Source organism: Gadus morhua, chromosome 5, assembly GCF_902167405.1.
Source record: "Gadus morhua chromosome 5, gadMor3.0, whole genome shotgun sequence".
Taxonomy (NCBI): domain Eukaryota; kingdom Metazoa; phylum Chordata; class Actinopteri; order Gadiformes; family Gadidae; genus Gadus; species Gadus morhua.
The window spans coordinates 16,154,585-16,180,633 of NC_044052.1; positions in this window are offsets into that span (position 1 = coordinate 16,154,585).

The window sequence follows — 26,049 nt, forward strand, 5'->3', positions numbered from 1 at the left end:
CTCATCAGATCATTTATAATGCACAAGTTCATAATTTACAAACTATTTTAATGTGTTTAATAATGGTTTATAGATATTATGTAAGAGCTAAATCATTAGTTAAGTATTTTGTTTAGTCGTTTGACTATCAATACCTTAATAAGCATGCGTACATTTCAAGTAATATGTGGTAAGGCATATAAGTCCTCACTTTAGTTGAGCTCACACAAAATGCATAAGAAATGGTTTAAAACAACATCCATTTTTCCATTATCTTATTAATAATGTATAACTGATTATCAATGATTTACTAATAAGTATTCAGTATTTATAATTATGAATGCTGAATTCAGTATTAATTCACTTCTTACTTCTGCTTTATTAATGCTTCACGGTTGCAGTCATTCTAAAGTGTTACCAGTGTTTGACTCCCAGCCAAACGGTTCTGTTTAAAAGCCACTGTCCACATTCATCCTTAATAAACCCTACCCCTACCTGTCATTAATGACATACCTTTGAGAATCCAAAGTCGTGTGAAGTGGCTAAATAATTGTGTATCATTGTGGTCTTGTGTAGCCTTCAACATGTTGTTGTGTGGAAGTTGATGCAAGGCTCTTTGACCCTTCAACAATGAAAAGGCACTTATCTGGCAACGTGTGCACAGGGCAGAACCTTCTAGGAACCTCTTGTTTAGTTTAAATGAATGAAAGTCTCATTGAACCCACCTATCCTCTTTTGTCTTGTGGGGGGGGGGGGGTTCTTCTTTAAACAACATACCATTCCAAGCCTGTTTAAGAGTTGTCCCTGGTAACCTGACCTCCTTTGTGTATGAATAAGTGTGTGTGTGTGTGTGTGTGTGTGTGTCTGTGTGTGTGTGTGTGTGTGTGTGTGTGTGTGTGTGTGTGTGTGTGTGTGTGTGTGTGTGTGTGTATGTGTGTGTGTGTGTGTGTGTGTGTGTGTGTGTGTGTGTGTGTGTGTGTGTGTGTGTGTGTGTGTGTGTGTGTGTGTGTGTGTGTGTGTGCTTCTCACTCCATTGGCTAAAGCAAGCCACGCCTGCTGCATTGACCAGCAGGTCAACCCGGCGTTGGACAAAAAGCTTTCAGACAACAGAGTCAAAGTTTAATGTCTATCATTATTATGGAGTGTGCATTGTGTCTCCAGACAGGTAAACACATCTTTATTGATCCGTTGAATGGCCAATGACAATATTTTGTCCGGATGTATGCCTCCATTTAGTGTGCTCCATTTCAGTAGGCAGGAGGCTTATAATGTACTACTCACACACACACAGAGGGACCCCGTGATCTGTTTGCTAAATAAATGGGGAGAGAGATGGCTGAACCGTAACCTGGTCAGCCCTGGGCTGCCAGAAGGAGAACGGCTGGAGCCTGGAGCCTTTACAGACTTTAAATCATCCTAAAAGAGCTTCCTTTCCACATTCAATCCGAAACGCATTCCAGAGAAACAAAAGGGTTTGATGACAAGATCCTTCACAATAAAAGTGTATTCCTTCATGATCTGGTGTGATTCTCATCCTATACTATACAGATGTATACTAGAGAAATGTCAAATGAACATCTTGATATATGATTGCCCCTCAGAGATGTTACTTATGATGCTCCAGATAGCAGGCTTTGCTATCCTCTGCCGGGGCCGTCGCAGATGATGGAATGAGGTCTTGTTCTATTACAACCTTCTCTTTCAGCCTGCACCAATTAGACGCCTCGCTTTTTAAGTTGAAATGGAGGCATAGCCGTCACCATTGGCCCCATCTGATACAGGGGCCTCTTTCAGAGAGAGAGAGGGGGGGGGGGAGAGAGAGAGTGTGTGAGAGAGAGAGAGAGAGAGAGAGAGAGAGAGAGAGAGAGAGAGAGAGAGAGAGAGAGAGAGGGGGGGAAAGAGAGAAAGAGTGAGAGAGAGAGAGAGAGAGAGAGAGAGAGAGAGAGAGAGAGAGAGAGAGAGAGAGAGAGAGAGAGAGAGAGAGAGAGGGGAGAGAGAGAGAGAGAGAGGGGGGGAGAGAGAGAGAGAAAGAGTGAGAGAGAGAGAGAGAGAGAGAGAGAGAGAGAGAGAGAGAGAGAGAGAGAGAGAGAGAGGGGGAAGAGAGAGAGAGAGAGAGGGGGGGAGAGAAAAGAGTGAGAGAGAGAGAGAGGGAGAGAGAGAGAGAGAGAGAGAGAGAGAGAGAGAGAGAGAGAGAGGGGGGGGAAAGAGAGAAAGAGTGTGAGAGAGAGAGAGAGAGAGAGAGAGAGAGAGAGAGAGAGAGAGAGAGAGAGAGAGAGAGAGAGAGAGAGAGAGAGAGAGAGAGAGGGGGGGGGAAAGAGAGAAAGAGTGTGAGAGAGAGAGAGAGAGAGAGAGAGAGAGAGAGAGAGAGAGAGAGAGAGAGAGAGAGAGAGGGGGGGGGGGGGGGAGAGAGAGAGGGGGGGGGAGAGAGGGAGAAAGAGTGAGAGAGAGAGAGAGAGAGAGAGAGAGAGAGAGAGGGGGGGGGAGAGAGAGAGAGAGAGAGAGAAAGAGAGAGAGGGGGAAGAGAGAGAGAGAGAGAGACGACAGGCGGCTGGCATGTTGTTATTTTGTTGAACTGCTCTACTTAGTGTAAAAAGCAGAAGACACCTCCTCACAGCAGGCAGTGGACAGCTCTCCCCTCCGTAATGACGCATAACTGCCACCCCCACACACACACACACACACAAACACACTCACACACACTACCACTCTGACTGGTGGGCTTCTATGACGCTGGGGGGGCCCTCAAAGCTATCCATTAGGGTCCACATCTGATGTCACAGAGTCAACCCATTCAAATTTTTATTTTGCTTGTGCTTGTTTGTTTGATCACTTTGCTGTTTTAAACACACACTACAAACAGTTACCCCTCCCCAGCATCCTAACCGCCATCAACCTCCCCCAGGCCCACCTCCACAATCTCCTCACAATCTCCTCGAATGCTGTCTCTCTCTCTCTCTACTGTTCCTCTGGTGTCTCACTCCCTCCATCTTTCTGTTTCCCTATTTATTTTTGTTTCCTTCGGTTACTTTCTTACTACCCCTTGCTTTCTCCCTCTGTGTCTCTGTCTGCTCTCTCTTGTGCACATTTACACCTTTCTCTGTCTCTTTCGCTTACTTTCTAGCTTCTTCTTTTATCTATGTCCTCTCTCTCTCTCCCTTTCTCTCCCTTTCTCTCCCTCTCTCTCTCTCTCTCTCTCTCTCTCTCTCTCTCTCTCTCTCTCTCTCTCTCTCTCTCTCTCTCTCTCTCTCTCTCTCTCTCTCTCTCTCTCTCTCTCTCTCTCTCTCTCTCTCTCTCTCTCTCAGTCGTCCCTCCTCAATCTTTTTTATTCCCCCCCTCAGCCTCTCTGCTGATGTCCGTTCCCCTCTAGTTTCCTCTCTGTTCCTCTCCCGGTTTTTCGTTGGCCATATAAATAAGCACAGTGGGTGATTCCCCACTATATTAAAAAGTGTTGGTGTAACAAAGGGCTCTAATCAGCCGAGCCTTGCTGCAGCACATTATCAGTGTTAAATTAAAGCCCTGAGCAGAGAGAGCTGCATGGCAATAACAATATTGCATAGGCCGGTCACAGCAATAATCAGCCCAAGGATGCTCCATGCTTGGTGCCTCATACTAGGCTCTCCATCAGGGTATTACTGGGGGCTCTGACTGCATGTTCACCATTGCTCTACATTAAGCACAGACCTACGTTAGGTTACAGTGTGTGCCCAAGAGAGAGGACTCATGGTTATGGGTGTTGAGTTGGAACGGCTACACAGTATGTCATTTTAGACTATGTAGAGATGTGGGGTTTTTTTTATGGGGTTCTTTATGAGGGGAGGAACCTTATAAGCAACCAAGTTGTTGCTGATGTTGTTGTTGTCGTTTTTGTCAAAATGTAAAAACATACATACATGTATATATTGATATATTGATTTACATTATTTACTAACTCAGTATTTAATCTCAGTCACAAGGTAGTAGCATGTTTTTTAATGGAGAGGCAGTCCCATTATAACATGACTGTAATATACTGTGATGCATTGGGGCGATAAGAGAGAGAGAGAGAGAGAGAGCGGGGGAGAGTGAAAGAGAGGGAGACTATGTCGCTGAGCACTGGCAGCAGCTCTCATGAATCCAAGGCGATTATGGATAACAACCACATTACGGCGTGATACATCAAAGACATGGCTTTCCTCTCTGCGGGGGGGCCACTCTGGAACATTTACAAAAACGGACCAATTCATGAAGGCTGGCCGCTTGAAAACGCTATGCTCTGAAATGTGTCATAAGAGGGGAAGAGAAAGAGAGGGAGAGAGTGCTTTTTGATCCAGCTTGACTCCACACAGGACCTCTGACGCCCTCCCCACGATACAGCCTCCAATTAAACTTAGGAGAGGAGAGTGTCAATAAAGGGAAGAAGGATGAGGAGGAGGGATATGAGATGCTGGCACTCGTAGGATATAAAAACCTGTATGGTCAGTTAATGGCTCATGCGTATGGAAAATTATAACACATCGTGATTCAAGGCAGGCCTTTCTTTACAGTATATGATTAAACTTAGGGCAGTAAAGCAAGAGACTCAAGAGGATAATGTCAAATAAAGAGAAAATAGGGATGAAACAAGTTTTCGCGCAAAAAAAACATTGCAATGCATTTTCAATACCGTGTTATCAACACAAACAATGAAGAATAAAGGCAGTTGACCAAAAAAGATGAAACCTGCTTTTGCAGGTTTAATCACATAGTCAGTAATAACCCACCAGGAGCCACCATTTGAATTTGAAGTCAATAATATAGATTACACTCATGAATACACATTCACAATGGGATCTACTGTATGTGCTACATATTCCTCCGCACTCGCCGTAATTGCAACCTTGTTGTGTTAATAAGCAGCTGTACTTTCACACCGAGGTGCGAGGACGGCCGGTCGCGCCTCTAAGTTGTGTTTATGTGTCTGCGCTTGCTTCACACCTGTTAGCGATAGTGTTTTTTCACGACAACTCTGAGGCCCCCTTATCAGATGCTGGTTCCCTCCTACAGGTATTATAATGACTGTTATCACACAACGCCTTCAGAGGGCTCCAACATAGAAGCTACACTGCACCAATCTGTGTGTGCGCGCACCGTGTGTATGTGTATCAAGGGGCATGTGTGTGTGTGCATGTATGTGTGCATGTATACGTGTGTGTGTGTGTGTGTGTGTGTGTGTGTGTGTGTGTGTGTGTGTGTGTGTGTGTGTGTGTGTGTGTGTGTGTGTGTGTGTGTGTGTGTGTGCGCGCGCTGTGTGTGTGTGTGTGTGTTTTTGTATGAATTGGCCAAAATGGGATGACAATCAAACAGAAGACAGGTGGTTCAGGAATATAGAATCGCAGTATAATCGCGGGATTCTGACACACTTAGTTTGGCAAGGACCAGGTGACAATATGCCCCTTCACCATCAACACACCACAGTTGAAAACATACCAATTCTGCCTGGGATATCATTACATGTACATGGATATTCTCCTCATCACCAGACCTCCTTCTCTCATGAGGATTACTTTAAAAACAGCTAATTCTTCCTCCGTTCCTCACAAAGCCCAAACCAGCCAACCACGGCCTGGACCCGTCAATATTTCCCCCTTACATGTGAGCTTCTCGATTACCAGGACCTTAATTAACAGTATTTAAGTGTCTATTGAAACACCAATGGTTGACTGGCTCTCAGCTGACCCCCACCTGGCCCCGGATCTCTGCTGCCTCGGAGGCTGCCGCTCTACTCCTCATTATAATGGCATGATTGCAGGTAACCACTGGCGGTATCAACAGTGTTAATTACCAAAGAGAGAGGGAGAAAAAGAGAGAGAGAGAGAGAGAGAGAGAGAGAGAGAGAGAGAGAGAGAGAGAGAGAGAGAGAGAGAGAGAGAGAGAGAGAGAGAGAGAGAGAGAGAAAAGAGAGAGAGAGAGAGAGAGAGAGAGAGAGAGAGAGAGAGAGAGAGAGAGAGAGAGAGAGAGAGAGAGAGAGAGAGAGAGGGTTATGGTGCCACAGTGGCCCAAATAAACCTGGGCAGCACGCTGAATAAATAACAATTATCGTTATCAGGCCTGGGCTTCTTTCATTACCAAGGGGCTGGCCTAATGTTGAATGTGTGCTCATTAACGGAGACAAATGTGTTGTTTTTATCTCACAATTACCAATTAAGTGCTGGTGCTGTTTTGAAGAACAGAAAGAGAAAAAAAAGACAATACAAAAAACGAGTTTTGTATTGTTTATTTATTTGTGTTATTTGATATGGATGAATGCACCCATCCAAATCAGTAAACAAATTAGAATCGAAAATTATGTAAATCTGTGTGGTTTAACACAGTTATTTAATGCTGTTGTCAACTGTGGCTAGCTTGATAGCATTGGAGCTCAATGGAAATTCGCATTCCTGCTATGCTAGCCTAGCTAGCATAGCAGGGACAATGTCAGCCATGCACATTTACTATTGATGGATCGTTAGGAACATCAGAAAATAGGGGCTTTGCTAACCAAAGATGAAAGGCAGATAGAGGGCACAAAATCTGTTATCCAAAAGCTGAATATTTCTTCATGTATCGTAATTGTGTGGTCTCTTACATTTTCTAAATGTGAAAAATTGCTCCAATGTTTTTCAGCAAGCCACATCTCTCAACAGCGTTAAATAACGGTTTAAACCACACAGCGTTGGAAGGGGAAAATCAGGAAAAACGCCCAGTGACGCAAATGGTTAAAAGCAAACTTTATCTTTTTTTCTCCCTTTTTTGATGGAAAGCTATAGATCTTTTTAACGACAACTAAATAGGGTTGAAATGTGTCAGGACATTGTAGGGTTAACTTTTGCTGACAATAAATGACCAGAGACGTTAAATTATTGAATTATTGATGTTCTTTGAAAACAAATCACATGAACGTCTTTTTGACACACATCAGCAAGGTAATTCCAAGGGCAATACAGTTATAAATTGCTTGAATATGGTGTAGATTAGTGTGAGGATTAAAGAGATTATCCGATTCATTCTCTATGTCGCCTTTTATCGTTCATTCTGTTATGTTCGCTCCCGCTCATTCTGTTATGTAATTGCCTCCTGTCAATAGTGTTTGATTAGCTAGAATATCCGAAAGAATGCTCAATTTAAAGATATTTTGTCATTGGCAAAATCCTGCCATGTCAATATTGTTGCTTGTTGCTGCCCAAACATTATCGTCTCTTTAGTGGTTTAAGCAGAGATTTTTTTTTAATATATATATATATAGACATATAGAAATGCTTACTGATTTAGTTCTGACACTTGCCTATTGATGAAAGTTGATCTCTTCTTATGCAATTTGTGCTTGAGTTATGATTAATATTTACCTGAGATTTGATTTAATATTGCTGGTATATCTATTTCGTACCACCCTTGGAATAGCTCTCATGTGCTTCGCCTAGTGATGTGAAAAAAACAAATGAAGAGGCCTTATATCCCTCTCCGGCCTTCTTAAGGTTTAACCACATATTTAACAGGCTCTGGGGCTTTTTTTCCCCCACTAATTTGCCCTAACTGGATATATATTGCCTGGGAATTCACTTCACATGTATTTTTGTTTTTTTTCATGTCTAACCTGCCTCTGAACCGTCAAATTTCTGCCTGAACTTGATCCGTCCCTTTTTACACATTTTGCGAAGCTCTAAACCCCTACCAAGCTTCTTAGTAACAGTCGACCGATCAAAGCCACACAAGCCCTCTCCATCCTCTGCTGAATTGAAGCACAAGTTTGGGATTGTCTGAAAAGTGGAAGGGATGAGGAGGGGGGAGGCGGCGGGGATGAGGTCGGGTAGGGTTGGGTTAATAGGTGCACTCGAAGCAAAATGAAATGCCATTGTTTCATTCAGATCATACCTCACTAACTCAAATGAACTCCTCTGAACAGAGCTAAGGCAAACAACAATGTGCTGGGGACATAAAGGTGCAGGCCTGCCTATTTATATTATATTATCTGTCTTGTGGGGTTTCAGCCCAAGGCCTGCAACATAATCTTGTTATATTCCAAAGGCAAACAACACCCCTGGGTTGACCTTTGGCACTGCTGTTGGTTCTACCACCACAATAGGCCAGGTCAGCGCAGGAAATCCTGGTGACATATACTTAACTACTTTGTTTGGTAAAAAAAAACATCTTGTTGTTTGTAGTTAAAAACTGAGTCTTACATTGATTAAAATGATTGTTTTAACATTAATAAGGATTTGTTCAGGATTGTTTTCAAATGATAGTATTATATCTGTAACATTCAGGCGTTGGAATGTTTTCTTTTACATTTCTGCCGAATGTCATTGTTATGTTTTGCCTTCTTGCTGCATATCGTGTGCTTGCAGTTTATAATGCTCTCAGTTTGAGTGTGTGTGTGTGTGTGTGTGTGTGTGTGTGTGTGTGTGTGTGTGTGTGTGTGTGTGTGTGTGTGTGTGTGTGTGTGTGTGTGTGTGTGTGTGTGTGTGTGTGCATGCGTTAGTAGTTTGTACGTGCGTGCGTGTGTGTGTGCGTGTGTGCGTGTGTGTGTGTGTGTGTGCGCAGGCGCGTGTGTGTGTGTGTGTGTGTGTGTGTGTGTGTGTGTGTGTGTGTGTGTGTGTGTGTGTGTGTGTGTGCGCGCATGCACGTCCATATGTGCATGCGCGTGTGGCTGTGCACGTGGTATGCATCTGCAGGAAGGTATTATCCGGCGGCGGGGAGCGGAGAGGAGGGCCGAGGAAGCAGAGATCACTGGCGGTGTATGACAGCTGACAATTTCAGGCTTTTGATTAAGATTTGTTGATATGACCGGTCCCTGGGTTTCCCCCCACCAAACTCACTGCAGGGATGCCGGCTAGCCTGGCTTCTCAGCAGACAGGGTAGGACGCCAGTTGACAGAATCCGGCGCTCGCGGGAGCCCTCTGCCCATCGCCTGCCGTACCTCCCCAGTAATTAGAGTGTGTGCGATGTGCAGGGGAGAGAAACACACCAACAGAGAGCACCGTGTCATGAACATGGCCAATTATACAGCCATTTGGCTTGTGAATTCAACCAGCCCTTGTTGTAACACGTGCACACCCTCATGCGCATGCACACAAAGCTTGACACGCACACACTCACACACAAACACACAAGTTGACACGCATGCACATACACACACACACACACACACGCACGCACACACAAACACACACAGGCTGACACACAATCACACACACACACATGCAGACACATCAACACACCCCCACACACAGGTTGAAACGCATGCACACACACAGACACAGGCACACACACCCACATAGGTTGACATGCAGACGCACTCACTCACACAATGGGATCATTAAAGGAGTGAATGGGGTTTAATCCTGACATATGCTTATTATTTACCAGAAAGTCGTGTCAGCTGTATCACGGAGCACACTGGCTGCTCCCTATTATTACTATATTCTACATGTATCCATATCGAGGTCCTCACCTGCATGCCGGTGTGTGTTTCTGTGTGTGTGTGTGTGTGTGTGTGTGTGTGTGTGTGTGTGTGTGTGTGTGTGTGTGTGTGTGTGTGTGTGTGGGTGTGTGTGTGTGTGTGTCTTTGTGTGTGTGTGTGTGTGTGTGTGTGTGTGTGTGTGTGTGTGTGTGTTTGTGTTTGTGTATGTCTGCGTAGCTAAAATGCATTGTATTTTGGAAAATGCAATCCAAACAGAAATGTTGAAGTTGAGGAATATTGTTTTGGAGAAAACAGCTTTTTAAAATAACTTCAATAGGCGTTGAGGGTGTTACAAAGCTTAATATATCTATATATTTTTTTTGTGATTATATTATAAACGTTTTGATTCAAATGAGGATGGTAATAACCTAAAAGCAATGCTTTTTTCTTAGATTGTTACAGTGAAATCCTTGAATAATACATCATAAGCAGGCAATTATCTTGTTCTGCGAGTTATACGAAATGCTAGAGTTATTACCTGCTTACATTTAGCACTAGCCAATGGATGCTGTTGACTGCAGGAAAGTGGTCCTCTTCTTCTCGGGGAAGCGGGCAAAAGGGGGGGAGGGGGAAAAGTTAATTGTAGCATTTGCTCATCCAGAAGACAGAGCAGACAAAAGGTCTGCTCATTTAGGAATTAGAGACACACATTTAGCCACAAGAAATGTAAAGTGGGACTGCTTACTACGGAGAGCGGAGCTTAAGTGCAAGACGGCGGAAACATAGTTTACGCCTTTTTTTATATTGTTGTTTTGTTATTTCAGTTGACTCATATTTAACAGTGTGTCACATTTCTATGCATTTCTTCTTTTGCGGTCCTTATCAGATTCATAAATAGGATTTTTGTGAAATATTAGAGATTGTGAGGTTTGGTACAACCGACGGTGGCCGTCTTAAATTCATTGGCTAATAGTTAACGACATGAGGAAATGGCTGACACAATGACACAATGGCCTACCCACACAGGGACACACTAACTATTTATAAAGGGGGGGGGGGGGGCTGGGTGGTTGGGGGAGGTGATCATGTAGCACCTCATCAAATCTGTGACCTCTTTGAGCTAAATATCACAGAGTCAAAGCTGCTTATCTCAGTACCCTACTGTCCAAACTGGCTAGTATTAGCCAAAGAAGACTAGCAATATCCGGATATGGCCCCCTGGTAAAGCCGCCCGCGCACAATATAATTAACATAGTACATGCTACATGCTACGTCCATATTAGAAATAGCGGCACCTTCATGATGATCATAAGTAGGGTCACTGATTGCTTGTTTAGCCTTGGATTATTAGGAAACACAATTTAAGCAATTACGTGCAAGAGACCAGCAGCGAAACGTGACATGTATAGCAAACGTAATCCTCCACAAAGAAAACCCATAGACATTAGTGTGATGTACTTTGATGTAATGCTCTGGCAGATGGGTAATGTGGTTATTAAAAGTATTTCCACAACATAGATTGGTTGAGGCAATGAACAGCCAAAAGAACCGAGACACTATGATCCAAGGCACCATTGTTGTCGTTGTGCTGGAATACACGCTTTAAATTGCATTTGTTACAACAGACTCGGTGCTCTGTGAGCGCATATTACCCAGAGATGAGTTTGTCAGAGGGAGAGGAAATCCTCAATATTGCTGTGAACTAGCATTGACACAGATCTTCAGCGGAACATGCTGTCAGCTCCGAGAGTAAAGCACCCCAGCAAAGCCCCCAGACTTAAGGAGCGACCCCTTCCCTAATGAGGAATTGGTGTAATTGATGTCATGCTAATGTCACGATTAGCATCACTTGCTAGTTCCTAGTCCATTGTTTGCTGCCATTTCAGAAATACGCCCTTCTGAACTTTAACAGTCATTCATTCTTTCATTTTCTTCTCGAAACAAAAAACCGGGGGACCCTTCTTTCAGCTCATCGCCGTGCCAACAAGACGAGAAACACCATCTTGTCACGCAATGCAACGGAACCATTAAACGCGCGGCATTAAAGGGGAGACGAGACGCAATTAGCCGAGAAATGACTCTGATCTCGGTGACATTTGGAGGAAACGGTAACACAATATACGCCGCCGACGCGTGATTGACAGGCTAATCCAAGTTTGATGGGCACGCGCGGTCCGCGCTCACCCTGCCGCGCGGGTCGCTGGCAGATAACGAGTACAGCTGCACAGCCCAGATAGCTGCGGCCGCCACCGTTCGTCACCGGGCAAATTCCTCTGGTTTAAACGATGATGAAAGTATCGACCATTAATGACAGGATCATCTCCCTGGCTGAAATAAACGCTGTAATCCCTTGTGCCATGTCCATGAATTCCTAATATGAGTTGTATAAACCACAGAGCTAAATCAGTGTTAGCTCAGATGTGTTCGATGGAGGTCTACAGAACCCCCACACACACACACACACCCTAACCCCCCCGTCTCCCTTGTTTAAAATGCAAGACGACCCAGTGAGGACGTCTTTGCTTAAGCTGTAGTGTCCAATGACTTATTGCTGGAGATAGATCACGTTGTGTGTGTGAGTGTGTGTGTGTGTGTGTGTGTGTGTGTGTGTGTGTGTGTGTGTGTGTGTGTGTGTGTGTGTGTGTGTGTGTGTGTGTGTGTGTGTGTGGTGGGAGGGGGGCGGGGGGCGGGGGGTCAAAGCAATCTGAATTGCAAATGGCCAGAGAATGGCATAGACTTGTTCTTTCTTTGTCGTCGTTAGACTGTGAGATGAGTTGTTTGACTACAGTCGGTGAACAGTGATGAATATCGCCTCACCTTCCAGAGGCTGGGCTTTAGGTTGGTTTAACATGACTGATGTGAACATCATACTCATTGCATTATAATGGCATTAATCACTGTCAAGGGTGTCTGAAATAGATTGCTCACGCTCTACGGAGTGAGAGAGACAGAACATAAACACAGAGAGAGAGAGCAATTTAAAGAGTACTTAAGAGGAACTTTAATTTGGAAAGTAATTACTTGCATCAATCTTCTGCAGTATAATACTTCTACGTCGATTTTCATCACTTTTTCATTGTTATGACTGCTTTTTAAGAATGAATTTGTCTGTTTTTGTTTATCTAATATGATAGAGAGATGAAGAGGGAAACATATATTGGTGTCAGTGGCTGAACACAATTATTGGTCATTATGAAAATGAAATGATTGATTAGAAAATATAGTAGTAAAACAAAAGTGAACCGGTAGCAACTGCTGCACGGCAGATTTTGACTTTAGCTTTTTTAAGGGCAATACCTACCATGCAGCAATTCAAAGAATACCATTTCAAAAGCGGTTACTGAAAATGTATAGCAACATCACCGAACACAGGGGAGGACCTTTGACTGATTGGCAGTCTTTCTTTAGAGCCGAACAAAAGTGTAGGCCATAGGCTGACATACAAAGCTGAAATACATTCCCTAATTCACCTCCCACACCAAGATGATTGTAGCCTCTCTCTCTCCCCTTTTTTCTCCCAAAGAAGAGGGGTGACAGGGTGATTCCTAAAAGTAATGATTAGGGGCTGAGTGGAAAGCGAAGGCGAAAGGGGGTTTATGAATATTTCATGTAAATGTTAGCAGCACTTACTGGACACAGGGTCTGAATGACAGACCCTGTGACATGAGAGTGCCTGTTAAGGGGCTTGGACATTGAAGGGCCCCTCTTTCTCCTCCTCCTCCTCCACCTCCTCCTCTGTCGCCTCCTTCTCCTTCTTTTCCTCCTCTCAGCCCCTTACGTTTGATCGTAAGTAGAAAAGAAGAATCGCAGAATGAAGACGTATTTAGGCTGGAGAGCTCTTCATTAATGCCGTGCCTTTTAATGAAAGCAACGGCGTGAGGGTTTGTGTGACCGGGCTGGGATGCCGAGCCCTGGCTGGGACAGACGGCAGGGAGGTGGTAGTGAAGAGAGACTTGACGCTTAAATACACGTTTTTGTCACCCCGTCTTGACGTTTTTAAGGTCAAGTGAGTTCTTTTGAGCTAATGAGTAAATAAATGTGTGTGTGTGTGTGTGTGTGTGTGTGTGTGTGTGTGTGTGTGTGTGTGTGTGTGTGTGTGTGTGTGTGTGTGTGTGTGTGTGTGTGTGTGTGTGTGTGTGTGTACTCGCCCAACTATCCAACAGTGGCCTTCGTAACACCGTCGTAACACCTTCACCAACAGGGGACCTCGAGGGGACATTTTTCAGGTCCCCTTTTGGTCATGCCTTAAATCAACCTAAAAACATGCCTAAAATATTTTGACGCATTTTCACAACTTTTGCCAAGAGGGGACCTGAAAGCGTGAGAGTGTTTAGTCCATACTCTATAGCGCCTCTGCTGGCCAGAGCTTGATTTTCAACGACCAATCCACACACGTCGCTTCAAACACTCCTCTATTGTGTGAACGACCTGCAGTCGTTCACACGTCTGTCAGAGTGTAGAGGGCTGTTAAATAGACTACTTAGGCCCCGTTCACACGAAGCCGATTTCATGGCGAAACCGCAAAGGTCTTGTACGGTTCGGCCTTCCGTAAACACGAAGCCGGCGAATCCGCTGACCGAAACCGCAAACTTCTGAAACCACCCTCGGAGGTGGTTTCAAAACTACCCGGTTTCGTTTTGGATTCGTGTGTACGCCTGAAACCGACTGAAACCGCAAACCATGACGTCATCGCCCCACCCCTCGACCTCCTAGCCAATGGCTCTTAAGCCCGCGGAGTCTCAGAAATCACATGCGAGCATGCGCATAAGGGCAGCCTTTATGCGCATGCTCGCCTCTTCTTCTTATTTCACTTCTTCTGGATTTCTGTACCAGAAGAGGCGCCCCTTATGCGCCTGGAATGTGTACTACAGCGTTTCTACAGATCTACCCGGTTTCGCTTGGCTTCGTCTTTACGGAGATACTTCGAAACCGGATAGATCGAAACCGTAACGGTTTCGCCCGTTTCGGCTTCGTGTGAACGGGGCCTTAGTAAAGTCTCTTGAAACATGCAAACAAAAAAGGCTCAGCTTTAAAAGTTCCACACTTTTTTTGTATGTAGTGACAGGGGTCCACTAATAATAATAATAATAATAATAATAATAATACATTTAATTTGGATGACACTGTTGGCTATTACAAAATGACACAAGTCCCTTCTTAGATAGCATGGAGCGACATTCACACACTTTTTATGAAAAGAGGTAATAACTATATATACTGTAAGGGAAAGATAGTAATCTCAACTAATGTAATAATAATTTGTCAAACTTGATTTGTTAGTGTGTTTTTAGGAATAGAATAGTCTAACAAAAAACCTATCTATTCATTTGTATCAATAAAAATGATAAACAAATACAATATAAGGGTCTAGACCTTTGAAATGGTTCAATCCCCAAATTAGCCTTAATTTACCATTTTACAATGTACTCCAGTCCCCAATCTATTTTTAAAGAAATGCATTTGAATTGTTGATTTGCATCACAGAAAATGGTCCACACTTTTACTGTATGGAATGACAGGGGTCCACTGTTGGCTGATACATGACAGAAGTTCTCTCTTAGATAGCATGGAGTGACGTTCACACTCCATCATGGATGGGTAAAAAAATAAATAAGCAAAATGGATAGTTCTTAAGAGGTAATAACAATCTAAATAAAATATGATATTTATATGTATATACATAGTGTTATTTTGCAATTAAAGTTGCCCCAACAATGTTGTCATGAACACAAATATCTAAACTTAATAAGGTTTTTATTTTTTTACAACTACAAACTTGTGTGCTTAGTCTACGGTTAAAGGAATGCATTTTATCTGTTGATTTGCATAACATACCTTTTCTAATGACCAGGGTCCACTGTTGGCTATGACAAAATGACACAAGTCCCTTCTTAGATAGCATGGAGTGACATTCACACTCCTGCTTTTATGAAAAGAGGAAATAACTATATATATATATATATCTATATATATATATATATATATAATATATAATGTAAGGGAAAGATAGTAATCTCAACTAATGTAATAATAATTTGTCAAACTTGATTTGTTAGTGTGTTTTTAGGAACAGAATAGTCTAACAAAAACCTATCCATTCATTTGTATCAATAAAAATGATAAACAAATACAATTAAAATACAATATAAGGGTCTAGACTAGAGATGCGCGGTTGGCGGTTGCAACCGCGGACTCCGCGGTTAAACCGCGGATCGGGCGGGTGACGTGACAAAAAATAATATTTTAATTAAATTCGGGCGGTTGGCGGTTTAACCAATGAAATTCTAAAATATATACACATTGTTAAATGTCGTTACCTACTTCCAAGCACATATTGAAATAATCCAATTCTCATCAGGCAGTAAATTGGCCTCTCTGTCTCTATCACACACACACACACACACACACACACACACACACACACACACACACACACACACACTAACGGAAGCAAAAAAGTTTAAATTAAGTGACGATCCGTCCCATGTTGCGTCTCCACAAACCTGCAAGTTATGAGACAGCTGTCAGTATTGGAAGAAGCTTTAGCGTCTCGTAGATGAAACTGCCTGGGTTATTTTGTTTCGTATAAGTTATATTTTAAAACAGCCAGTCATTGTAGCCTACCACTCGTGAAATATGGAATTTCAAAGAGATGATGGAGTGATTTGACTCAGAAGTAGTCTCGCAAAGCCAGACCAAACTACAGCAAGTAGAATGGTCTGGAGCCACGCTACCTCGAGCCGTCTATCCGTGGGGAAACTGGGCGGGCCTGTTTTTATTTCTTTAAACCAATCACAATCGTCTAGGGCGGGGCTAAGCCCGGGAAGCAGCAGTTGTGTCCATGCAAAATAGTGCCGGGGGGGAAATTATTTTGACGGAACTTCTTGACGTTCAGAGGCTGTCAGAAATGGCTCAATCCCAAACGCCACAAAAAACCATTAACGATGTATGTCGCCTATGTGGAGATAATTTTATAGATAAAAAGAACAAACATCGTTTGATTCTTTGTCACGATGATTTCAAGCCACCATACACTTTGGCCCTTGAGGAGCTCACGGGACCTATAAAAACGAACGACGTTTTAACATTTATATGTCGTTCTTGTAGAACACTACTAAAGAAATACCGTAGGAGCTATTGTGAAGTGGAACGGATCGGTTCATTGGTTAAATCCATGTCAAACGCTCATGCCGCTGTCAGAGTGAAACGATGCGCCAAATCCACACCAACCGGCGATAGTCGTGACCGCAAACGCATCGTCCCCGGGGAGAATCCTGCCAGACGGAGTCTCCAAGGTAATGTCAAAACAGGCTATGTTGTGGTCCTACCATTGTAATGAAATCAGATAGTCAGTAATCAGTAATTACATTATATTAAAATTAAACAAGATTGGATGTCTAGTTCCACAAACAATTTCGAAAAATTGTCTGTAGGCCTATAGCCATTTACCACCAACTGCTATTCATGTGTCTCTTTGGAAAACAATGTTATACTGTCCAGAGATGTGTCCACGGAAAGAGCCAAACATGCCAACTTTACAGCGCCGTCAAAGTCCTCTTCAAAACTCGCCATACTGCCTAGTTTTCGAGTTTGAGGGGGAGCACAATACGGTAACGCCAGCAACCGGAAGGGGAGGAGTCGCGGCCAAATCGGCCGCTAAGCAATAGATGTAATGTCATGTAATTTGTCAGAAATCACCATCGGGAAGCAAATCTATAGCTGGACATTATTGATAAAGGCCTCCAAAATCGACAGCTAATTACTACCCCGAAACATATTCAAATATGATCATGTGTGGCACTGTTGCAATCGCCTCAAAACGTAGATGTCAAAGCACACCTTGTTTGCCCCGTTACGCCACCGGGAAGATATTTTCATACTTCTAATGGATTGATTCATATTTTAAGGTTCTCGGAGTGAGACTTTAAGCGGCTGCAGCAGAAGTGTTGAGACGAAAGATGATATCAAGACATTTATAGAATATTCCCATTATGATTCTTCGCACGACCTGCAGGTTGGAGAGACTGAAATAACCCCCAAAATGAGTAATAATGTAAAAGCAGCCAAGTCCCACAAATTGCTTGAACTATTTATTTCATTCCATTGTTTTGTTGATATGCATTATTGAAAAGTTTCAAGCATATGGATTTAATGCAATATCCACAAACAGTTCAAAATGGTACCATGATATGCGGTCACAGATACATAGTTATCACCTGACAAACATGTCACGGGTTGAAATCAAAGGCAGTACAAATAGATAAAAATGTAGCTGAAGTTTCAAATGTCTTGTTTATTGTATTAACCAGTTCATTTCTCTTTTGTGAAAGTCACCAAAAGTCCAAAAAAGTTAAACGCAAGGTCACAGGCCAACAGTGGAGCTGTGTTGGGAACGAGCAGCCAAGAGCTTCCATGGAAACTTTCTACCCATATTAAATAGATTTAGTTGGCAGTTCCTTTTCTGCCGATTTTTTAAACTTGTGGAAGCACTTTGCAGTACTGGGAGACACCATTTCTAACGGCAATGGAGCTAGATTCTAAAAATATCAAAAGATGCCGAAACCAAATACCTTTAACCCATAGTTGTGTTTTATCAAATTAAAAAAATTGAGTTTCATTGACCACAAATTGAGCAGAAATATTTTGCATACAAATCTTTAAATAGTTTAACCACATTAAGAAAAATACATTCGTTAATTTTTTTTATTAGTGAAGCCACAAGTTTTGCACATCATCCAAACAGAATACCTGAAATGTTGATATTTTCAGCCCTTTTGGGTTAAAACAAGAGAAAAGGACAACCTAACAAGAGTGAAAAGTTTGGGTTAGGTGACCTATAGTTTAAAGATGTCCCTGGTCAGGTAGACTAAATAAAAGTGTATTCCCAATTGCTCCAGGACATTTGTGTAATTTACTTGTGAGCTCTCCCTCAAGCCTAGAGAGACATCAGTGTTGAGCCACCAACTGAAAGGGGGTATTTGCCATTAGTATGAGTGACAACGTTTCATGGCTATTAATTTAGTTCATTATATTTAACCGATTTGAATAGACTTTTCTAGCAGGTGAGGCTGTCAAAGAACTAAATATGGAGCAACTACAAAAAGTAAATTTGCAGCATGACCAAATTATACAAAAAGTATAGGAACTGTTCTAGCAGATATGTTTTAGAAGTCTCTTTTGATAGGCAGGGAATAATTGTCTTTGTCACCCTGTAGTCAAGCCATCAAATCTGTTGGGCAAAGTACCGCTACTGATTAATCCAGTAGACTCACCAGTCAAGTCCCCCTAGTTATAAAATGGAAGAAACCCAGTTAGTCATGTTAATTATTCTGTTGTTACAAATGAAGACTAATACTTTCCACATATTGCGATCCAAGTTACTGGCTGCAGTCTTGGATTTTATAGTTCTATATGAATAGATTCAATTTACTAAACTATTAATCATGCTTCAAAAGAATTAACCTTTCTTGGATGGCAGATCTACCACAAGCCTCCATTGCCACAACCTCCAGATGGCTTACGACCTACGGCAACTCCTTGACTACTGCAAGCCAACAAATTGGCTCTTGCACACCAGACACGCATTTTGCTTTATTTTAGGTTTTCAAGCATCTTAAAATACCCAAATCATCGCTCCAATACACAAGTCAGCTAATGGCCTACAAGGAAATGCTGAAGCTAGTGTTAGTGATGGCGATAGAAATGGACGAGCTTGCGTGCACAAATATGCAACTAGAATTGCAAGGTTCACAGCCCAGTTGCATAAGTGGTCGCAACCGTTGGATTGTAAGCAAGGGTAAAAAAAATAATAAAAAAATCCCACAAACTAGTCAACATGGTAAATTGAAAGCCTGTACAAAACGACCCTGGAATAGTCAAATGCAGCTTTACAGCGGATGAATTAAGCCAAATTGCATAAACATCCAATGGTAAACAGTATACAAATGCAATCAAGGTTGCACTCACACTAGGCCACCTGGCCGTGGCCGTGGCCGTCGCAACTGGCCTGGCCACGGTAGGCTCTTGTACATACGCCATCACGTCGCTAGCATCCAAACAATTCTACCAAACCTTAACCAACTAGTGAAAAATGGAACAAAACTTTAGCACACACCCAGTGACTAATCACCTTGTCCAGGGGTGTTCCAACGTGGTTTACCAGAGGGCCTTGTGGACTTGAAGTAAGCCACACATTTGACAGACAGCACCGAAGGACGTTAAACTAAGCTAATCTACAGGTTACCAGTGCTAGTGCAATTACATGAGCATTGTGCACAATATTTGTACTCCAATGCTACATAAGGCAGGCTTCTTCAGAAACCCGTAGCCTGCTACATTGCAACTGTAACAAATCCTGACCAAGACCGAAAGATGGCTCTGGAAGCCACTACGGCCCACGCAGCAGATTACTGCGTTGACCGTGGTGGCTTCCAGATCAACCCTTTGGTGGACCAATCATACACATGTATTCCGAGGATGTTTTGAAGACACTGGAGTCCCATGGCACTAGATTCCTTTGAAGACTAAGTTGGTATGGGGGGGCCCAAAGGGGGCCCCCCCATAGATCTTGTCAGTCATCTAACACCTGTTAAGAAAAACACACACACATCACAAGATACAAATCAGCAAAGCTAGGTTAACAAACAGCGGTGACATGCATTTCAAGTTCCAAAGAGCAGGGATACTGATGGCTTGTGTCCGAGGAGACAGCCCAAAAACGTCAACATTTAATAAAGGAAAATAACTTTTACTCACTGCGGTGGTCTGTTTCGAAGTGCCATGTTGGTAGCAATATTTGTCTGGGCTGTTCAGTCAAATGCCCACAAAAACAAACACGCAACAACGCATACTTACAGTTTGTATAAAGTGACAATAGTGATCTGCAATCTAGATCGAAAACGTTCAACCCTCACTAAACTCAACCTCGATTGACACAGGCCGATGCGAAAAGTAAACCAAACCCATTGTGTTCACCTTTAATAAAGGGGTGCGTGACAGGTGACCTCAATTAAGAGCTAATCAGAAAGAACACACTGATCGGCCATGAGTGAGACTATCAAAACGAGGACGAGGATTTAACGGAATTGTTATCATTCAAATTCAAATTTCTTTATTATTGGATAGGGTATGATATCAATGATTTGGGCTTTGAGTAGGCATATATTTCTTAAATATATTTCTTAAATTTTTTCACCCCTTCGCCTTTTGAATATGAAATCTATAATCTCAGCCTCTCTATAATTTGCCCAACACATATTTTATTGTTCAAATAAAATCCCATCCTTATTTTGCCATTCATATTGAATCTTTACTGTCTTTCATTGTACAACACAATCATCTAATAATTATTCATAACGCTCTTCCATCTCCTTGGCTGCATTAAGACGAGGCTCGGGTCAGAGCAAAGATCGGGATCCACACATGATAAGGGATAAAGTTATTTATTAGAATAAAGTAAGTATCATGAAATCTGTAAAGGGATTAGTGTAGAGTTTGGAAGATTAGAAAATGTGCGATTAAATGGTTTGGACAGAAAACCAGTACCAAAATCACAAGGACCGACCGAGCCAGAACGGAGGAAACTTACCCAGACAGACAAAACAGATACTGGGAACAACAAACCATCTTTACCATGTTGGAAATACCCAAACAAAATGCAACAAACCAAACCTGATCAGCAAACCAACACATATGACCAACCAACTGAACACAATTCTTTCGATTAGCCTATGTATATGGGCAGTGGAAAGTGTACTGTGGGGATGTTGAATAGTGTTAACATAAAACAAAACATGGAACCAATCCAAAGGTCCAAACCCTTAAGGAACCACCCTAAACAGAAGCCCACCTGCCTCTGTGGAAAGAGAGAGAGACTGGCTAAAGCCTGCGTGGCAGACCTGCACAGGTGCACCTCATCAGCTGACAAGCCTCTCAGCCCCACCCACTGGCTACCTGTAGCAGGTAGGCAAACACAGAGGACCTAGCAGACGAAGGAGAGAGAGAGCAGTCACAGCTGTCACATCTGTTCTTCTTCTTCTTCTTCTTGGGGTTTTACGGCGGTTGGCATCCACAACTTGGTGCATTACCGCCCTCTTCTGATCCAGTTAATGAATCAAAACAAAAATATCCAAACACTCACTCATTCACACCTTCTTTCTACTCTATATCCTATCATATAACCCTGTTTCTCTCAAAAAGCCAAACAATACTTTTATACAATTCCTCTTCATTAATCTTAAAATATTTTCCAAAGTATACTCCTGCATACCCAATTCTCTCAATTGATTTTTCATACTTTCCCTCTCCATCCCATAACCACTACAGTACATTAAAACATGTTCCACTGTCTCCTCTACCTGGCACCCCTCACATAATCCTGTGGGGTGTTTTCCTATCAAATTCATTGTTTTATTTAGTGCACTGTGCCCCAACCTTAACCTAATCAAAATTTGTTCATCCTTCCTCTGACCACTATACCTTATTTTAACATTAACACTTTTTTGAATATTATATAAATATCTCCCTTTCCCCTCACTGTCCCATTTGTCTTGCCACATCTTTATAACTTTTCCCCATATCAAGCTTTTAACTTCTGCCTTACTTAAACTGATATTCATTTCTACTTTTTCCTTCTCCAATGCCTTCTTCGCCATCTTATCGGCTTTCTCATTTCCCTTCACCCCTACATGAGCTGGAACCCATAAAAAAAGTATTTGCCTCCCCTGCTGAACGATTCTCGTAATTGACTGTAGAACTTCATATAACAAACCTTGGCGACTACTTGAATAAAAAGACCCCATACTTGCCAAAACTGATGCTGAATCTGTACAGATCACAATTTTTTCAACTGTACTTGATTCCACCCATTTGAATGCGACCAGCACCCCCAACATCTCCACTGTATAAACGCTTAAATTATCTGATGTTCTTCTATTAAACTCTATTCTTTTTGATGGAACAACTACTCCAAACCCTGTCACTCCTGTCTCAGGTTGTTTGGCACAATCTGTAAAAACATGAACATACTCACTGTACTCTATAAAAAGATGAATATTAAAAACACTAGCCAGGTCTATCTGTTCTCTCTCTCTCTTCTTTATATCCAACACAAACCAGTCCACCTCTGGCCACACCATCCTCCATGGCGGCATTAATGGATATACCACTGTTAGACTAAGCTTCAATTCACCCACTGTCACATCTGTTGCCTGAAGATTCTTTGTTTGTCTCCAACAAAACCTTCCAAACAGATGAATCATTGGCTCATCCCAGAAGTGTCAAATTACTTACTTTTTTTTTTGTATATATATATATATATATATATATATATATATATATATATATATCATACCCTATCCAATAATAAAGAAATTTGAATTTGAATGGGAACAATTCCGTTAAATCCTCGTCCTCGTTTTGATAGTCTCACTCATGGCCGATCAGTGTGTTCTTTCTGATTAGCTCTTAATTTAGATCACCTGTCACGCACCCCTTTATTAAAGGTGAACACAATGGGTTTGGTTTACTTTTCGCATCGGCCTGTGTCAATCGAGGTTGAGTTTAGTGAGGGTTGAAAGTTTTCGATCTAGATTGCAGATCACTATTGTCACTTTATACAAACTGAAAGTATGCGTTGTTGCGTGTTTGTTTTTGTGGGCATTTGACTGAACAGCCCAGACAAATATTGCTACCAACATGGCACAGACCAACGCAGTGAGTAAAAGTTATTTTCCTTTATTAAATGTTGAAGTTTTTGGGCTGTCTCCTCAGACACAAGCCATCAGTATCCCTGCTCTTTGCACCTTGACATGCATGTCACCGCTGTTTGTTAACCTAGCTTTGCTGATTTGTATCTTGTGATGTGTGTGTTTGTGTTTTTCTTAACAGGTGTTAGATGACTGACAAGATCTATGGGGGGGCCCCCTTTGGGCCCCCCCATACCAACTTAGTCTTCAAAGGAATCTAGTGCCATGGGACTCCAGTGTCTTCAAAACATCCTCGGAATACATGTGTATGATTGGTCCACCGAAGGGTTGATCTGGAAGCCACCACGGTCCACGCAGTAATCTGCTGCGTGGGCCGTGGTGGCTTCCAGAGCCATCTTTCGGTCTTGGTCAGGATTTGTTACGGTTGCCCTTCAATGTAGCAGGCTACGGGTTTCTGAAGAAGCCTGCTTTACGTAGCATTGGAGTACAAATATTGTGCAAAATGCTCATGTAATTGCACCAGCACTGGTAACCTGAAGTTTAGCTTAGTTTAACGTCATTCGGTGCTGTCTGTCCAACCCGGTATCACGCGATTGCGTGCTCATGCGCAGAATTTTGTTTTTAACTTTGTGCTGTTAAACAGAGAAGATGGTCCCCTCTTGGATTGTACAGAATGACAGAAGTCCCCTCTTTGCCTGTTCAAAATGACACTGGTCCCCTGTTAAATGGTATGGAGCGACACTTACACTCCAGCATTTATGTATTCATCAGGGTAGAAAAAAAATGTTAACTGCTTTCTCTCTAGTACAAAATAAATAATTTGCCATAGAGCCTTTACACAGTTCTTCTATAGTTCATATGAGACATTTTGTCATGAGGAAAAAAGACTTATAGATAACAGGGCTAACTAGGGCTGTCAATCAATAAAAATATTTAATCGTGATTAATCGCATTATTGTCCATATTTAACTTGCAAATTGCAAATTAATCGCCCATTTTTTAACCCTTCTAAATATATCTTAAAAGATGATTATAGATTATTGATGAGGATTACATTTATTCTTTTCCACACTTCATGAATAGATCCATGCAGGAGTGTGAGGGTCGCTCCATACCATTTAACAGGGGACTTCGGTCATGTTTTACAATCCAAGTGGGGACCATCTTTTATATTTTCTCTTGTAAACGCATTGACAGAAGCAACAGTTGTAGTTGGCAAACACTCATTGAGTGAAACAATAGGCACAGACAGCTCCCTTGCTGCAGTGAATGGAGCCCCTCTTTGATATGTAAATATCGCTTAAGTATTCAAGTCCCCTCTTGGCAACTTCTTTAAAAGAAATCAAAAAAACACATTTGAAGTTATATTATGACAAAATAACTTAAAACTAAAGTCTATTATGTTTTTGTATTTTTTAAATGACCAGAAATAGAGGTCCACACTTGGTCGATGAAAACCGATAGTCCCCTGTTGGTAGGGTAAACGTGTGTGTGTGTGTGTGTGTGTGTGTGTGTGTCATGATCCTTTCTTTTGATGGGGGTGGGGGAGGTGGGGCTCAGACAAACCTCTCCAGCTAGATAAAAACATCCCAACCAACCAGCACAGAGCCTCAATCTGTAAATAAAATGAAATAAAACCAATGAACAACGAACACATCATGACATGGCTGCACTTCTTTTGTGTTTAGTCCAGACTATGGCTGGGGGTACTTCATCATCCTTGACAATTCGCATTGCTACCATTCCTCTTTATTCTGCCTCCGTGTGCGTGTCCATTCGTCTTGCATGCATTTTCCCTTGTCTTTGCATACCACTCTATCTCTCTCTCTCTGTAGATGTGGTATAGAGACACCCAAATACACGTTGGAAGCACCCGTCCGGCACTCTGTAATTAAAGCGTGTGCATTTTTCTACCGCTGACAACTCCATTTGCAGACAATCGTCCATCATACATCTCCCCACTTCTACCGAAGGCCCCCTCGCAATGGATTGAACAAAAGTGATTTGTGGTGGTAATTCTTTGGAGGAATTGGATGAAGAGTGAGCATTATATGTATTTTTCACTCTGTGTCTTAATTCCGCTCTGCCCCGCAGGCACGCGGCATCGCAGATAGAAAGGGCGGGAGAACATTATGTTGACTAAGGTTTTGGTGCCATTACCTTGTCCGTAATAAAACTCAAGTCTTTGTAATGGCTATCCCTCCTCCCTGGTTTTAGCTGGCCTTTATGTGGAGGCGTGCACATTTGTCAGTGTTCTTTAACCTACAAAAAACTCTCACGGAGAACATTAAATGGAGTAAGTATTTAAACCATTGGAAAGGAGTATAATATATTATCGTTACCATGAACGTTTATTAAAGGGTATTTTTTTTTTTGGGGGTTAGAATTTAAAATACAAATGTGTCGATGTATACAATGTGTACAAACGACTATTCAATTCAGAATTGAAATGCCATCATGAAAACATGCATGCAACCAGAATTGGGCTGGTCTGTTGTTAATCTTGTTCAATGGCGTCCTGTTTGACGTCACCTGTGGCTGAGACGACTTGGGATCTTTGGTCAAATCCCTGATTGGTTTACTGCTTGACATCTCCCTCCCTTCACCCACACCACTGTCACCAGGCCAGTGCAGGACTGGGGGTGAGTGTGTTGGCTTGGATTTGTGGTGTGTGTGTGTGTGTGTGTGTGTGTGTGTGTGTGTGTGTGTGTGTGTGTGTGTGTGTGTGTGTGTGTGTGTGTGTGTGTGTGTGTGTGTGTGTGTGTGTGTGTGTGTGTGTGTGCCTGCGTGTGCTTGTGTTTGTGGGTGTGTCTGCATGCATTGTGCACGTGCGTGTTGCATGTTTGTGTGTAAGGGGGGGGAGAGAGTGGTTTTGTGAGTGTGTGTGTGTTCATGTGTGTTTGTTTGTGTGCGTGTGTGTGTGTTGCAATGGATTTGCTGTTGGTGAATATGGGGTTTGGATTAATGTGT